Source organism: Octodon degus, unplaced genomic scaffold, assembly GCF_000260255.1.
Source record: "Octodon degus isolate 3935 unplaced genomic scaffold, OctDeg1.0 scaffold00049, whole genome shotgun sequence".
NCBI lineage: Eukaryota > Metazoa > Chordata > Mammalia > Rodentia > Octodontidae > Octodon > Octodon degus.
The window spans coordinates 11,841,046-11,859,489 of NW_004524625.1; the positions used below are offsets into that span (position 1 = coordinate 11,841,046).

Here is an 18,444-nt window from a genome sequence, read left to right on the forward strand (position 1 = left end):
GTATGCAATGTGTTAATTATTGAAACTGTCCTACCAATTTGATTTGAAACTGTCTCAGGGCTATTTGTTTCTTAATAAAATTATGGGAAAAAAAGAATATGTCAAATTTTTGATTATGTTTTAGAAGGCTGTCCCATCTCATATGCCTCTACATTACCATGAAACAGATGTGCCAGGTTAGAGTTCTAGTCCTAGAAGGAGGCTTGGAGACAAATATGACAGAGCTACCCCTCAATCAGAAAAAAATATATTGTGACCACAGCAAAAACCACCAGAACCTCACAGCCAATCTAAGCATAGATCTAATAATCTCCAACTGATCATAGATGCCTGAAAATAATACCTTAAGCCACTGAGTTTTGGGATGGTTTAATAAGCAGGAACTTTATAGCAATAACAAACTTACATATTTTCAGTTTTATGTATATAAGATCATAGCCTCCATATGGGGTTTTTCTACCAAAACAAAAAAATCCTAGCATAATGTCAACCAAAAAAAAAAATCATCCTCTTCCAGCAAAATCAAATTCTAACCATTAAAGTACAGCCCCTTCATTAGCTGCTTATGCTTTTAACCTTGACATCTTCACTGGCCTTTTCTGTCTCACACATTTTTCTCCACCTGAAAAGTCTACCTCTTATCTTGTCCCCTCACTCGCCTCTCACCCTAATTCTGGCAGGCTGAGTCTGTTCCCCTTGTGTCATCTTCTGTTTGCCTAAGCCTGCCCCTCTCAAAGCTTTAGAACACTGTGTTTTTAACTGGGTTTCTTGAATGTGAAGACTTTGTCTTCTTTCTATTTTTTTATTTTTGAAAGAGAGTACAAAATAGTATTAAAACAGAAAAATTGCAAGTGATACAGAATTTCACTTAACAAAATAGTATGAATTTCACAGTATTTGTTTTAATGTACAGTGTTGTCTTCCAACTAGTTATTTATATTACCAGATATATGCATGCAAAATTGGAAGAAAGGAGAAATGAAGAGGAGTCATTTTTTATAGCTATATTTCAATTATATAGCATGTCACTGGACAAATAGTAGGCTCTGAAATGTTGACACAATCATGCTGGAAAGCTACAAACTATCCAGTTGTATTTGGAGACATGTTACTTTGGTGACTGGTATGAAATGGAATTGGAGAGTAAAACTTTGTCAGTCTTAGCACTCTCTAGGAAGAAAGTCACAGTAACTCCTAGCTCTTGATACAAATATCTTTGCAACAAACAAAGGTAAGCCCATAGACTACTTTGACTTGAGGTATAGATTCCTTGAGGACATATAACTGCCTTTGTCTTATTCTTTGCTCACTAAGCATTTTCATGCAGGTTTACTTAGTGAAAGTAATATAGGTTGGGAGAAAAAAGAAGAAAATAGATAAGCAATCCCTTATTCTGGAGCCAACCACACTTCATAGAAATAGGTTAGCATGGGTCTATTTTCAGAAGTTAATCTCTTTTGAATGAACTAAAGATTAATTAGAGGATTTCCAAAGGTAGGGCCAAACCTTGACTCATTAAACGTTCACCAAGAAACTGTCCTTTTACCTCAGGAGGCCTGGCCTAAAACAGCCAAATGATGTCTTTGGAAATCTCTTCCCCTACAGTTACCTACAGTGGTAGCAACTGCTAAAGAGGAGAAAAACTAGAAAAATCAGGCTGGTGGGAGAGCAAACCCAGATGCTGTCCGCTTTGTTGCTATTAGAAACAGGATTAGACTAGATGAGGAACTGTAATTAGGCTCTTGGCTTTTATATCTGACATGTTTACAGCCATTGTGCTATTCTGGGGATCTTACATAACATTTATATCTGATGCTATAATAGGCAATTTTGCGATCCTATTTTCCTCTTCAGTCTAAGTGGCTGTTCCAACATGCAAGAGCTGCTTCTCTCTTCCAAGTCTGGACCTGAAACGCTCCACACATATGGGTATGTCCCATGAACATTTTTTCTATCTTCCTTTCTTAATGAACACAGTTATTTACTCTTTATTCTACACTGCTATTCTTTTGGCTCATTTCTTTATTTCTGTATATCAGAGGTCAGCAAACAGTTGTTTTTCACAGCCTGTTTTTCATACAGTCTATGAAATAAGAATGATCTTTACATTTCTAAAGTATTGTAAATATACAAAAAAAAACAAAGAAAACACTGTATATAAAACTTATAGTTCCACAAAGCCCAAAACACTTGCTATTTGGCTCAATAGAGAAAATTTGTGTCAACCCTTGATCTATAGCTGTACCATCCATTATAGAACATGAATTATGAAACATGAGTGAAGACGACATATCCAACATTTAATAATGATGGTAATATAAAGATTAATATTGGCAGGACCTTTAGCATGTGCCAGGAAATGTGCTAAATGCTTTGCATAGGTTACCAGAGGTAACCTTCATAAATATTTCATAAACAGTGTGGTTATTAGTTTTGTTTACAGATTTGGAAAATTCAAATAACTTGCCAGTGGTCACACCTACAATAAGTGGGAACTCCCAGATTCAAAATCTATAAAATCCAGGGGCCGGGGAGATAGTTCAGTGGAATAAGCGCTTCCCTGGCAAGCACAAGGACCTGAGTTCAATCCCCAGTTCCGCCGAAAAAAAAAAAAAGAAAAGAAAAAAGAAAACAAAATCTATACAATCCAATTACAAATTATTTAAATTGGTACATAGTTCCCTTTGCATAATAATCTGAGAAAGGATTATCTGGTGTCTCGTTAATGCCACCAAGGTGAGTCATCCCATCAAAAAGCTCTACCCTCAGAAATCTTCCACATTTTGTTTCTGCTGGACCATGCAAACTAAATTTGCACCTTTTATTGCATGGCCTTCAAGTATTTAAATTCAATTCATATCTTTCCAAAGCTTTACCCTACTCATCCCCAGACATCTTCAATCATTTTTCATTTAATGAAAAGTGAAGGCGTTCCCACTGACCCTCGTCACAAACTTTGTTGAGTCTACAGTGTAACATTGAGGCCCACTAAAAACTACAAAAGGGAATTGGGAAGTAAAATTTGTCAGTCTTAACTTAGCACTCTCTAGACAGAAAGGTGCACTAAGCTTACAACTCCATTGTTCTCTAGTTAAATGTAGCCAGTCACCTTCAGTAAGCACACTCTTCTGTTTCCTGAAACCAGGTTTCTGCATGTCGTTTATCTCTACCAAAAAGTTCTTCTTTTTTCTTTATAGACAAAACCTATAATCATTTGTCAAAACCCAATTGTCTGTATATTTTAACCAAACTGTTTTTCCCCCCCTAGTAAAAACTGCCACACTGCATTGTACCTAATAATCATCGGTATCACATCCAAGATTTAGGCTTTTTAAGAGAAAATACTATGCCTTATTTCATTTTGTATGAAAGAATATATTCATGATTCAACAGTGGATAATAATTTATTTTGTGATAATACTATCTATATTAGTCAAGTAGTCAATTTGAAAACTATATTAGGAACCTAAAAATGAAATCCCTCACCTTTGGAAAGCCTGAAGTTATAATTCATAAACTTTCCATAGTTAACATCCTTTAAGATGTTATAAATATTAAATTTCTTAATGGTCATTTTTCACTGGCAAATACTTCACTTATGAACATTTCTAGAAGTTTATAAAAGGACTTCTAGATACCTAAGTGCCCAGATCCTAAAGTTTCAGTTAGATTCTGGTAAACACAATACTGACTAGAAACAAAATAAAGTAAATTTGTCTCCATTTATTTTTTAAAAATACCTTTTCACTGACCTGGCAACATGAAAAACTAAGTATCTTAGAATCAATAAGAAAAAGAAAATCTCCAAAATCAATAAGCCTTCTAGAGCTTTTCCGTCTATTCAGAGGGATAATCACCCGTCTTGCATAGGGCAAGTAACCTTAACATTAAATTGATGGGTATGACCTATAAAAAAAAAAAAAATTGGGAAAAATCTTAAGAAATAGTTCATCTTTTTAAATTTCCTAAAATTCTTTAAGATCAAAACACTCCTTGGAAAGTATGACAGAGATGGCAATCAAAACCTTCTGGACACATAGCCAAGCCAGTCCTCTCAGCCTCCCTGGCCTTTAGATATTGCCATATAAGTGGATTCCAGCTTCTGTAATGTGGACCTAAGTGATGTTCTTCGTATCCAGACCTAGCAAACAAAAACATCTCACAGTTGATTCCCTCCTCCCTCTTTATACCTTTTGACTGGCTACAATAGAAACCATCCACAGAATTCTCTTGGGAGTTCCCACAACCCATCTAGATGTTAAAATGTCAAAACTATAAGATGAATAAGATTAAGTTCTTAAGTTATTAATGAAGGGAAAATCATCTGATCAGGTACACTTAAACTAGTCTTTAAACAAAAACAAATCCTTCCTTTATACAGCCCCTGAGATTTTGGGATTCTCCATTACAGAAGTTAGTATTAACTAACACAAGGGTAAGACAAGTTGCACAATTTTCCAGTGAACTGAAATACTTCAATATTGACTCATCAATATTTAAGTACAATGAAAAACTAAAATAATTTCTATAAAGCCCATAACAAAGAGGACATGTGTAGTGTTTTCATGAAAAAGCATGTACAAAGGGTGCTGTGCAGCAAAAATAATTTTTGTGAATGACATTGAACATAGAACTTAAATATGAATGATGCTTGCCATGGCAAACTGAAACATCAATGAAGTTAAAAATTTTACTTTTTGGTAGCTGTTTCTTGGTGTTGGACTGCTTATGCATCTTTTTCTTTTAATATTCCATAGCTGAAAAACTCTGAACAGTAATCATCCTGCTGCTAAGACAATAACACCCTGCAAATATATGACCTCAATTGCGAAACTCACTGTATTTTTCTGAAGTATTTTAAAAATAAATCTGATAGCTTTCTGCTGGTGGACAACATGGAGGAAGCATCATTAGTCTCTCTTCCCACTGCTGTCATGTCTGAGTCAGAATCTCCCAAGCAGCCCAAACAGCTATGGATGCTCTTCATTGGAGGGCTGAGCTTTGAAACAACTGATGAGAGTCTGAGGAGCCATTCTGAGCAATGGGAGACACTCACAGACTGCATGGTAATGAGAGACCCGAACACCAAGCATTCCAGGGGCTTTGGGTTTGCTACTTACGCCACTGTGGAGGAGGTGGATGCAGCCATGAATGCAAGGCCACACAAAGTGGATGGAAAAGTTGTGGAACCAAAGAGAGCTGTCTCAAGAGAGGATTCTCAAAGACCAGGTGCCCACTTAATGGTGAAGATCTTTGTTGGTGGCATTAAAGAAGATACTGAAGAACATCACCTATGAGATTATTTTAAACAATATGGAAAAATCAAAGTGATTGAAATTATGACCGACCCAGGCAGTGGAAAAAAGAGGGGCTTTGCTTCTGTAACCTTTGATGACCAAGATTCTGTGGATAAGATTGTCGTTCAAAAATACCACACTGTGAACTGCCACAACTGTGAAGTGAGGGAAGCCCTGTGAAAGCAGGAGATGGCTAGTGCTTCATCTAGCCAAAGAGGTCAAAGTGGTTCTGGAAATTTTGGTGGTGGTCGTGGAGGTGGTTTTGGTGGCAATGACAGTTTCAGTCATGGAGGCAACTTCAGTGGTCAAGGTGGCTCTGATGGCAGCCATGGTGGGGGTGGATATGGAGGCAGCAGAGATGGCTACAATGGATTTGGTAATGATGGGAGCAATTATGGAGGTGGCGGAAACTATAGTGAATTTGGCAATTACAACAGCCAGTCTTCAAATTTTGGACCCATGAAGGGAAGAAACTTTGGAGGCAGAAGCTCTGGATTCTATGGTGGTGGAGGCCAGCATTTTACCACACCATGAAATCAAGGTGGCCATGGTGGCTCCAGCAGCAGCAGTAGCTATGGCAGTGGCAGAGGTTTTAAACACTTCCAGGAAACAAAGCTTAGCAGGAAAGGAAAGTAAGAGAAATGACAGGGAAGCTACAGGTTACAACAGATTTGTGAACTCAGCCATGCACAGTGGTGGCAGAGCCTAGCTGCTGCAAAGAAGATGGGCTTTAGACAATTCTCATGTGTATGGGCAAAAAACTCAAGGATTATGTTTCTGACTAACTGTATAACAGGTTATTTTAGTTTCTGTTCTATCAAAAGTGTAAAGCATTCCAACAAAGGGTTTTAATGTAGACCTTTTTTGCACCCATGCTGTGGATTGCTAAATGTAATAGTCTGATGCTGAATAAATGTGTCTTTTTTAAAAAATCAATAAATAACTAAACCTGATATAAGGCAAAAATCAAAAGATATCCTAAAAAAACACAATAAAATAACTTCAGGTTAAAATTTTCAGTAGCGAAAGTCATATCAAAAAAAATAAATAACTGGAATATTTTCAATTTCCATGCTCTTTCGTACTGGCATGGAGACAGACCTGAGGATCAGTGGAATACTTTAGAAGACGCAGACACAACTGCAATCACCCCCAGCCACATTTGCTTTGATAAAGGAGTCAAACAGGCTCATTGGAAGAAAGATAGCCTCATTAACAAATAGTACTGGAAAACCTGGCTTTCCACATGACAAAGGCTTAAACTGAACCCATGCCTATCACCATGTACAAAGCTAAAATCAAAATGGATCAAAGATTTAAATATTAAAACAGAAACACTAAATTTTCCAGAGGAAATGTAGGTATAAATCTTAAAGACATAGGAGTAGGTACAGAATTCATGAACAAAACCCAAAGAGCACAGGAAATACTTCAAAGAATAAACAATTGGATCTCATCTTTTTTAAAAGTTTCTGTACTTCTCCAACAGAGTAAAAGAAAACCAACAAACTGGGAAAGAATTATAGTAAATTTTCCCTCAGATAAAGGCTTTCTACCAAGAACATACAAAGAACTAAAAAAAAGAACATACAAAGAATTAAGACAAATCAGCCCCCCTCAAATTCAAGGACTCAATCCACAAATGGACATCTGCATTATGACTCCCACACTGAGCGCCATAGGGATTATTGGCACTGGAACAGACGAACAGACTCAGATTGTGATAGATGCAGGAGGGCTTTCTCTTTCCCAGCCTGCTCACTCACCCCAAGACAAACATTCAGAAGGAAGCTACATGGACAATGTCAAACATCACAGCCACCAGGCAGGACTAGATACAGAAAGTTGTGAATCTTGCATTAGTACTATTCCTTGTCAATGTTCTCTGGAAGGCAGACTTTAAGACACAAACGGAAGCTGTGTGGGCCATGATCAACTATACAAGTAGTGGAACAGCGGAACAGATTCTGTACCTTGTTCATTGTGGCATAATAGAACCATTGATGAGCCTCTTAACTATGAAAAATACGAAAATTATCCTTATTATTCTGGGTGCTATTAAAAATATCTTTCAGGCTGCTGAGGAACTAGGTAAAACTGAGAAGTTTAGTATAATGATTGAAGAATGTGGAGTCTTGGAAGATTGAAGCTCTGCAGAACCATGAAAATTAGTCTGTGCACAAAGCCTCATTAAACTTGATTGAGAAGTATTTCTCAGTAGAGGAAGAAGATCAAAGTGTTGTGCCAGACACTACCTCTGAAGCCTATACCTTCCAAATGCAGGACAGAGCTCCCCTACCTTTAACTTCCAGGCATACAGCCAAAGGAGGCACCAGTTTTTGTTGTGTATTATGTTTGGTATAAGTTTGAATTTCTCTACTAAGAACTCTGTTTTATAAATGTGGTTTGACATTGTAGCACTTTTTACAACAAAACTATACTTTAACAGTTCCAAACTGTACATACTACAGGAAGCTTAACCTCTGAAGGGGTTTCTTATTTCTATGTGGAATTTCCTATTTTTCAGAGTCCTGTAAATAAAGATTAAATTCTACCCTGTGCTTAAAAAAATGGGTGTCTGAAATGACTATACACTTTTCAGAGGAAGAAATACAAATGGCAAATAAATATATGAAAAATGTTCAATATCATTGGTCTTTCAAGAAATGCAAATTAAAACAACACTGAGAGTCCATCTCACCCCACAAAGAATGGCTAACATCAAGAAGTCAGCCAATAACAAATGCTGGAGGGTCTGTGGAGAAAAAGGAACCCTTCTCCAAGTAGGTGGGAGTATAGACTGGTACAACCACTATGAATATCAGTGTGGAGATTCCTTTAACAGCTAAGATTGGAGATCCCATTCAAGCTAGCTACTTTTCTCCTGTTATCTTTCCAGAAGAACTGAAAACCTCATACCACAGTGATATGGGTGCACCCACGTTTATAGCAGTGCAATTTTTATAGCTAAATCCCGGAAACAACCCAGATGCATATCAACTGAAGAATGGATAAGAAAGATGTGATATTTTTATACAATGGAGTATTATTCAGCTATAAAACAGGATAAATTTTAGTCTTTTGTTGTAAATGGGTGCAACTAGAGAACATACTCTTAAGTGAAATAAATCAGACCCACATGTGCAAACATCCTATTGTCTCCTTCATGTGAGAACCTGGTAAAATGGAATGAACTTATTCAAAAGGAAAGAGTTACTGAGTAGAGGAACAAGACAGGAGAGGGAGTGGAGAAAAGAGATGTATGTATGTATGTAGGCAAGCAGGATGGTTTGGACAAATATACTGTGTATTTCTGCTGGTCTATAGAAAGAAGCAGATAATGATTAATTTGTTTTGTCTCCCTTTTTCAATTGTTTGTACTTCTTTTTTTGCTTCCTTCTTCCAATTTTACAAGTATATATCTGATAATATGAATAACTGGCTGGAAGACAACACTATCTATTGCAACAAATACTGTGAAATTCGCATTACTTTGTTAAGTGAAAATCTGTTATTACTTCTTATCTTTTCTGTTTTAATTCTAATTTGTACTCTCTTTAAAAAAAATTGAATACTCTGATGCCATTCTTTCATTAAAGAAATATTTGAGACTGTGCAAGTGCTCAGTTTTGTGCACCAAAATGATCGCTATAAAAATGTTCCAGGCTTGCAAGAAATGCCCCAGGCTGGCACTGTTATTTCTATGTGTACTGATAGCTTCTTTTATCTTAGCATATGTCAACTTTTCCCTTTGGACAGTTGAGTAAACAGCCAGTCCCGTCGCAATCACACCCTGAATGTAATTACTTCTGAAACAGTGTTAAAGGCTCTGCTCAGTTAAACATTCCGAATAGAATCTCGGCAGAAGTATAATCTTTGTTATAGCTGAGATCATAAATATTTCTCACAGGTCTCTATATTAAAGGCTTGAGGATCAGCCTGTGGCACTTTGGGGAAGAAATAGATCCTTTCAAAGGTGGAACCCACTCAAGGAAGCTGTGTCACCAAACCTTGAAGGGAGTTTTGGGCTCTGGCCCCTTCTCTCAATCCCTTTCTCCAAGCTCACATGAAGTGACTAGCTTTGCTCTACTGTGCATTTCCCACCATGATATTTTGCCTCAGTGCAGGCCCAAATATAATGGACTCAACCAACCAACCATGGGCTGACTCTTCTGACATGGTGACTCCAAAAGAGAAACTGTTCTCTTTCAGTTCATTTATCTCAGGTATTTGTCACATTGACAAAAATCTAGTATAGAACTGGACTCCTAATGACCTGGAGTAAGGTCCCAGCATACTACCATGCACTCCTGGACTGTTGTGCATGCTTCACACGGGTACAGCCCCCAGTGAAGGAGCCAAGAGTGGGCAGCGGGCCGTGGGCCACACCAAGGAAGAGGTCAGCATACTAATCCGGATAGGAGCATAAGGCAGCATTCAAGATTCTCAGCCCCCTAAACTGTTTACACTGCAGCTGGCTTATTAAGATATCAGTTCTCGACCATTCAGTCCATACGTGAATAGGGACATCTTATTTCTTATTTCTTCAAAGAGGCTACACAAAATATTTAGAAACTGACTCTTCAGTTCTGCCTTTCAGAAGACTAGTTCAAGCCTTGGAAAAATGCAAGAACTTTCCTGTTTTAAGCTCTAGAAATAAAATATTCTGGAGTCCAGGGTAAAAGGATCTTCAGCTTCCACTCCCCTGACACCACCACCTCACCGACTTTTCTGCAATTTCCAGCTGTGTTTCCTCTCTTGCCAAGGAAGATTTGACAACAGTTCATATAAAAACTTTAGAAAGGATCAAGTTCCTATTCACTGCTTAATAGCTGGACTTGACCTATCAACTGAACAGGGTATATTTCTTAAATGTTTGCAAGTAGGTCACATCGACTGATGGGACCAGTAGGTCACTCGGTCCTATTACCTGAATGCTTATTACAAAATGACTATTCTCAGTGTCACCATGACAGTTAATTTAAAATGTTATTTCTCTTTAAAAACCATTCTTCACCAACTAAGAAGGCTGAATTCTATAATCTAGGTAGTGATTTAAGCTATCCTAATATTTAGTTACTTAGACATGTGGTGGTAGAATTAGAAAACCTGCATTTCAAAATATCTGGTACCATTCCCTAGCAGGCGGGAGTGAGATTGAGATTGAGAAATAATTCTGAAATCTCAAAAACGCCATGATTATGAAGAAAGATGTGCAACATCATATAGCAATAGCATAGAGCAACGCAGAAGAAGAAAGCGTGGCTATCGTAAATGACGTGGCAGAATGAAAGAGAAGAATGTATCTTCTTCCTGGTGGTTCTTTGCTGCTTTTAACCAGGGCCTCTGATGTCAAAGGCTAAATGAGCTGAGTATTTGGACAGAGCGGCCAAGATGAGCTAAGTTCCATGCATGTACAGAGCTTCTTACTAGTTACATTTATATAAACTATAGTACATTTTATTTTTCAGGAAAAGAACAACATACAGCTGGATTTTATTTCAGTAAAATGTGCACATGTATTTTTCCTTGGGTCAGGAATTAGGAAAGATACTAAGGTAAAATTATATATATTTTATATATACACACTAATATATAGTGCAGTTCGCACCTTTCTGGAATTTACAGTCTTATGAGAGAAAGAAATAATCAAATATTCACTTAAGGTAAAAATGGTAAGACAATGTAAAAAAATGTATAGTATAGTACAATGGGGAAATGATCTGTACGGAGGTGTCAGGACCATTTTTCCTGTTCTTAAATGTGATCCGAAGAATGTCAGTTGTTGAGGTAGAACGTGGCAGGATGGGGAGCAAGGGAGTGAATACAGATGACTTGTATTCCAGTCTGGGAAAATAGCATTGCTAGATCTCTGAGGCAGGGGAGAGCATGGCTTTTGGAAGACCTTGGAGAAAAACAGTAGCTTGACACCAAGCAGGAAGAGTGTGTGGTAATGTGCAAAAGTGGGCAAGGGCCCTACTTGGTCTTGACTGTAAAACAATTTTAAGCTACTGAAAGGGTTTCATGTTAATTGTTTTTTTTTCTAACCAAAAACAGCTGAGCTACCTACATGTCACCTTCTCCTGTTAAAAATCACAGATATTCCGAATCTGAAAGGGAATAATGCCAACAAAAAGTTTTTTAAACAACAGGTAGAGCAGATCATTACTCTGAATATGGTGCAGTGATATAGTTTATAAAACATTAATAGGTCCAGAATAAATAGGCTCCAGGTTAGAAGAAAAATAACTAAGAAAATTTCAATAATCCACTCTCAAGAATTTTGCAGTCTGGTGGCAAAACCAGGCATTCCTTTGAAGGAAATATGATATGTACTAAAACAGTGGCAATATGCTGGAAGAGACAAGAATATACTCTTTTCCTTCCTCCAGGGTAAAGAGTGAGCACTTATGAGACTATTATTAGCCTCCAAGTTAAGAGTCTGCATAAAAAATCAAATAGATAATCAACATTAGAAATGCTATTTGATCTGAATGGATTATTAATAACCTGCCAATTTTATACAACGCTGTTTTTAAAAATCAGTTGTATGTGAAGTAGGTCAGCATATTGGCATCCCTAAATGATCAGTGAGAGAACTACAGCTTCCCATGCTGAATGGACTTCTCGTAGACTAAAAACCTGATACGATTTCCAAGACGGCCAAGTCATTTTCCAGAAATTGCTGTGTGAGAACCGGGGATCCTGGTCATCATTTATCAAGTCCTAAAAATACAAAATTAGGCAAGAGAAGCCCAGTCTATTACATGATATAAGTACTTTGAAATGTTTTATTTAAAAAAAGATGAAATTGCATTCTATATCCATTCAGATAACTGTGAGGGAGGAAAAAAGAACAACGAAAAATAGCAGCTTTCTTTTGGCCAAAGCTCTCATCTTTCATCATCTGTAACTGATAAAATGTTTCCCAAAAGGCTTTGCAAACTCTCCTTGGTTGAAATATTAGGAGAGAGAAAATATGAATAAATATGAGGCCAAGTGAAGTAGAAAGGATTAGAGAAGGAGAAACTTTGGTGCGAAGCAAATGGAAGAAAAATTTCTAAGAAAAATAATTTCATGATTCAGAAAGTAAGGACAGTCCATAAACATGAAAGCTGAACAACATCGCTAAAATACCTTTCCTTGCCTTCCACTGTCACTGTCTCCTGACAAGCCTCTAAGAAAGACTCCACGACAACTATAGAGCCAAGCTTTGAAGATGTAGCCTGTTATGCAAATGATTACATAACCATTTACTGTTATTTATTTCATTCACAAATAAGCCCATCTTTAAAAAAAGCCATACAAGCTAATCTCCGCTACTCTGTGACAGCGAATTATTTCAAAAAGAAGCATCACAATGACTATATTTTGATTTTCAAATAAAAATGTTACTTTGAAGATGTTTCTATCTGTGCCTTAATGATACACTTCTTTTTGTGCATCCCTACTGCGGGATAACACTCAGCTAAGCATTTCCTTTAAGCCCCAAGCAAAACCATGTAAGATGTTATTTCTTAACAGTCCCAGGCCACAAAGGCTTATAACCTTAAGAATAAAGAAAAAATTTGAGAATGGGTTTATATCTTTCTTTTCTGAGACAATGTTGGAAATAGCTACTTCTCTTCCAAGCCCACTTAAAATCGTTACAATTCAAGTATAACAAAAGTGAAGAATACTTGGAGAGTAATTCCTACAGTTCATTAACTTTATAAATGCTCAAATAGGTGCTTTCTTCCGTGTTGCTTTCTCTATTGCTTTATACTGCAACAGTACAAATATTTATTCACATAATTCTATGACTCTTGCTATATAAATGCTTACATTAGGGCTATATGATACCATCAATTTAAAACCTATCCTCTATATCTTGAAGAAAAGCCCCTAGGTGTAGTTTCTGCAATCTACGTTAAAATGAAGCTCACATTGTAAGAAGACAGAATCTGTAAAGAAAAGAAATGGAACACAATTCCTGAGTGGTTTGGAAATTATTAAAGATGAAGGTACTAGCCTGCCAGCGTGGTCACTGAGGCATTATCCATGGAGAAAGCCCAATATGCATTTAAATAGCACACTGAACACAGTGCAGCTCCGCTTGCACTCCCCAGCTGGTGAGGAGCTACAGTCTTAGAGTGCTATGTATCTGACATGAGCTTCTCATTTGCAACTTAAAATATGGGAAATCTGCCCCATGGGTTTTATTCATTCCCAAGTAGTTGTGATTGTAAGTCAGTGCCAAGTGAAAGTTCATAGCTTGGAAATTTTCATGGAAAGAAAGCGAGATCATATTTAAATACTTGATTGTTTTATTCCTTTATCATGGGTAAAACTCATGCCACAGATGTAGGTAGAAAGTTTTTAAACAATGTTCAAATATATCTTGCAGATTTCTGAACCAGGAAGTCATGTCCCTCCAACAGATGCCCCCTTATGCAGTCCACAGCTTGGCACCGCACTGAAGATGCCTCACCATATGCTGCAATGAAAACATCCCTGAAAGAATTGAAGGCCCAAATAATAAAATTTTACAGCATCATGGGCATTGTTTAGCCACAGAAAGGTCCTTGGAATTCACCTAGCCCACCTGCCATAGTCTACAGATAGCAAAACTGAGGTGAAGAAACATTAAATAGATCACCAGCACTTCATAGGCAGAAATTATCAGAGTTAGGATTAGGACAATAGTGCATTTCACTCTTGATTTATGTCTTCATTTCTAATTGATGCAGTGGTTCAGTTAAACTGCTGCATTTATTCATTCAAAACAAATTCATTGTGAAGCACAGGACTTTTAACTGTATATAAAATACACTGAGTCCCTAACTGATTTTACATTATATTCAGTGTATAGGAAAAATACAATACTTATACAAACAAAATAAAAGTCTGATACTTATCATGTAGTGGCAAGTGCTCAAAATTATGGTAAAAGGATGAAAAGTGAAGAAAGATATTGTTGTAAGTAACCAATTACGAGGTGATATGTATACGCTATAATATATTCTCTACTTTACAGCATCCTCTGGCTACAGAATCAAAATAGAAAGCTATGAGTCCTAAACAAGAGATGACAGTGACTGGAACTAGAGTAATAATGAACAAAGAGATAAGAAATGGTTAATGTATTTTTAAGGTAGGGGAGTGAGAATCTATTTATGCACTAAATAAAGGTTTGAAGAGAAGGAAATCTGCTTTTAAATTACCTGGCTAACCTATGCAAGAACATCTGCTGCTGAACGCCTGTCTCCTGCAGCACCGCTTCCTGTAGCCAAAACTTACATGATGTGCTCATGGCTTGTCCATCCCGCTGGCACTTCGCGCGCTGAAATTTAAGCCTTCTTGCGAGGTGGCAAGATGGCAGCAGTTGAGTCTGTGCGGCTTCGCTAGGAGGCCCCGGGAATGCAGTCGGGATTAGGTCAGCCCACGTGGCAGTTCTCTCCATGGCTGAATGCTAGTGGCTTTGCAAGAGGAAGAGAGCTCAGAAAAGAAGTGCACATCTCCTGCCACCGGCTGGGATCCTCTCCGTGAGAAGGCTGTTGCCACACGTGGCCCCTCGGCCTTGGACGCTTATGACCCCAAAATAAGCCTCATTTCTGTAAAACTAACCCCAGCGGTGGCACTGTGCCAGGGCTACCAAAATACCTGCCCCGATCACCAGCTGCTAGGTCTGAAATTTGGGAGTCCTTCTTGATACTTTTCTCTCTGTGGGCCCCCATCCAAACAATCATCAACTCGATAGATTCTATATAACACCTACCTTTGATTTCTCAATTTCTTCTAATGCCCACTGCGAATAGTGTGTTTAAAATAAGGCAGATTTTGGGGGGGGGGGCAGGGGTGCGAGGTTACCAGGAATCACAGTTATGACCTCATGCTGGCCAGGCAGGCGCGGGGCCGCTGAGTTACATCACCAGTGAACGTAATGTCCCATCTAACCTTCCTCTAGCTCTGGTACGAACAGCTTACATTCCTCTGTCCGTCACATTTTCAATAGTCTGTGAAAATATTTGTTAAAACCGTGAGCAACCTACTCCGTCAGGACATACTGAGCCTGTACTTTCACTGTGCCGTTTCAACCTGCTGCTTCAACTCGGCACTTTGTGAGGCTTTCTTTTCCCACTTACAGTTTCTGTGTAATCCTTCGGTACTCTACCAGTACGGACCCCTAGAACAAGGCTTGCGGGGTACGTAGCGTGTGGCAGAACTGTGATAGCAATGAAGTGAAGCTGGAAAGCGAATCCACTTTGAAGTGCGAGACACAGCTCCTGCTTTTCTCAAGATCAGATTAAGAAACAAGGATAAAATACTTCCCAATTCAATTTAATCCAGTCACTTTTATTATTACTGGTAGGAATAAAATACAGACAACAAAATTTAAATGGCAAAAAATCTTGAATGGTAAAAAATCAATGATAAATATTAAACAATATTAAAATTGTGAATGTTAGATAAAATAATAAAACTCACAACTAAAGATGTAACTTCAAGGAGCAGAAAAAAAATTCTTGAACCGTAATCGAAACTTTTTTTAAAAAAGCTTAAGTAGAAAAAAAAAAAATGATTATGACGAAAAACCTTCAGTAAATAAAAATAGAAATTATTTAACTGTATTGTAAAAGTTATTAGGAGCCATTTCTCTCCTTCCCCACCTCCTTACACTGAGTTACATCCCCAGGCCTTTTTTTAAAAATTGAGGGCCGACCAGATAGCTCAGGCAGCATCCAGGGTTTGATCCCCAGTATGCGGTGCCAGCCCCATCACCAGGGTGCGCTGAGAGGACAATTGGGACTGGGTGTGGTGGCTCACACCTGTAATCCCAGCACTTGTGAGGCTGAAAACAGAAGAATCTCTCCGAGTCTGATCTAGTACTGAGACCCTGTAGACCCTGTACTAAATACATTAAAAATTAAAATTGTTTTGAAATAGTGTCTCACTGAGTCACTAAGTTGCCCAGGCTGGGCTTTCACTCACCATCTTTCTGCCTCAACTTCCCAGAGGACTGGAATGACTGCCAAGTGCCATCACAGCTAGCAATATTAACTTTTGAAAAACAGTTTTTCAATATTGATTTAATTCTGGTAAAAATGAAGCATAAGTTATGACATAAAGTCAATATATATCCTTATAGTAAAATCAAGAAGTCAAAACACTGACTGGATCAAAATACAAAGTAAAAGTCTCGTACAATCATACTTTGAACATTTCCATGAGAATTTTTTACCCCAAACTTCCACAAAATATTGAAACAGAACTTGGAATTTTCTAATTAAGTGTGTGTAGCTCATTGTGGCAGACTTAACACACTGATCTTTTCTCCTTTCTAAAATCTATCAATACAAAAATAGATTTATTTTTTAATAATTTCATTGAGAAACAAATAGCAATGAGACAGTTTCAAAACTGATTAGTAGAACAGTTTCAGTAATTAATACATTGCCTATTGTCTTCTTAGTGGTCATTCATACTACAAAATGCATACATGATATCCTGTCCACAAACACTATTAGTACAAATCTGTCTGTACTAATGACATCTTTTTTGACTTTTTATCTGAACAGAAACTTCCTTTTTATTTTGATACTTTATTTTGATACTTTTGATATTTTGATACTTATTTTGGTTCATTGAATTAAGAGAAAGTAGCTGTATATCTATGCCAACTATTTTGTATATACAGATACAAAATAACCCTTCATTTGTATCCCCTTTTTTTGTTTAGTTTTGTCAGAGATGGATATTCCATTGCCATTTAAATAGTGTAGGTGCATGAATTCAGCAAAATAATCCAATATAGTCCAGTAATCCATAATAGTAGTGGATTATCCATAGGATTGGCAATGTCTGAAGTTGTTGGCTTGAGTCCTTTACAGCTCAGCATATTAATATGGCTGTACTTTTCATACCTCATTATTATACTTTTCTGCTGGATGGTTAAGACCAAGATAAAGTAAGATGTATATATCAAGAAATGTAACTTTTGTATCTGAGAAGGTCAGTCAAATCCCCTCAGCATTTATTCTGAAACCCTGTACTGCAGTTTGTACATCCTTTGTCAGTGTCAGCCATGTGGATGAGTCATGGCCATTGCTTGACCAATTTGCTCTCTGTGAAAGACTGAGAGAATGTTTCTCTCCATGTGACTCTCCTTAGGCACACTCTACAACATCTATCACATTCCTCTGTGGCCCCATAATCTCCTTGATCAGAAAATTTAGGACACGACTGAGTTACATGATGTTATAGTACAGTATGTCCTAAAATCTACTGAAAAAGAGGCGTACATGAAATGGTACTACAGCATTGCTACAAACAAGAATTAAAAATGTGTCTGGCTGGCCTTATTGCTTCAAAATAAAAAGGAAGTTTCTGGTCAGATAATAAGTCAAAACAGATGTTATCTTGATTTAGGACAAAGGAAAACACAAGATAAAATTGTTTTGCAGTTCCTTAAATTCTGGCTGAATTATACATAAAGTAAAAGGAATTCTCAGAGGTTACAAATAGAGAAATTTTTAAAAAAATATAGAGAGGCAGAAATCTCTGCAGCTGGCAATTGTTAGTGTGGTTTCTATTGATGCACAGTGGCTGAAGACTTCAGTTTTTATGGAAGATACACTTGGCTCCGTACAAGATAGAAAAGCAAAATTAGACCTTACAAAGATAAAAGGTCAGATTAGGACCCATGAATGAAAACAAGGTCTTGGGCCATGGAGATGGCTTAGTAGAATAAGCACTTGCCTGGCAAGTGCAAGGATCTGAGTTCATTCCCTGGTTCTGCCAAAATAAAAAAAAAGAAGAAGAAGAAAACAAGGTCTTACAAAGGCAATACAAAAAATAAAAAGACAGGTCAAAGAGACAGTGTGCAGTCAGCCAAATAGCTCAGTGGATTAAAGCACCTGCAAGCAAGCACAGGGGCTGGTGGTTTGATCCCTGGTCCTGCCATGCTCCCCCCCCAAACCCCCGGAGCACTGAATCAGCAATTCAGACTGGGTGTGGTGGCATACACCTGTAATCCCAGCACTTGGGATGCTATAAACAGGATGATCACTGTGAGTCTGATCTACAGAGTGAGACCCTGTACACCCTGTCCTAAAATACAGAGAGAGAGAGAGAGAGAGAGAGAGAGAGAGAGAGAGAGAGAGAGAGA

General features: G+C 37.6%; 1 pseudogene; it reads left to right on the top strand.

Moving 5' to 3' along the window:
* The first annotated feature begins 4,934 nt into the window (after nt 1-4,934).
* On the top strand, nt 4,935-5,885 carry LOC105742391 (annotated as a pseudogene).
* Nucleotides 5,886-18,444: the final 12,559 nt, after the last annotated feature.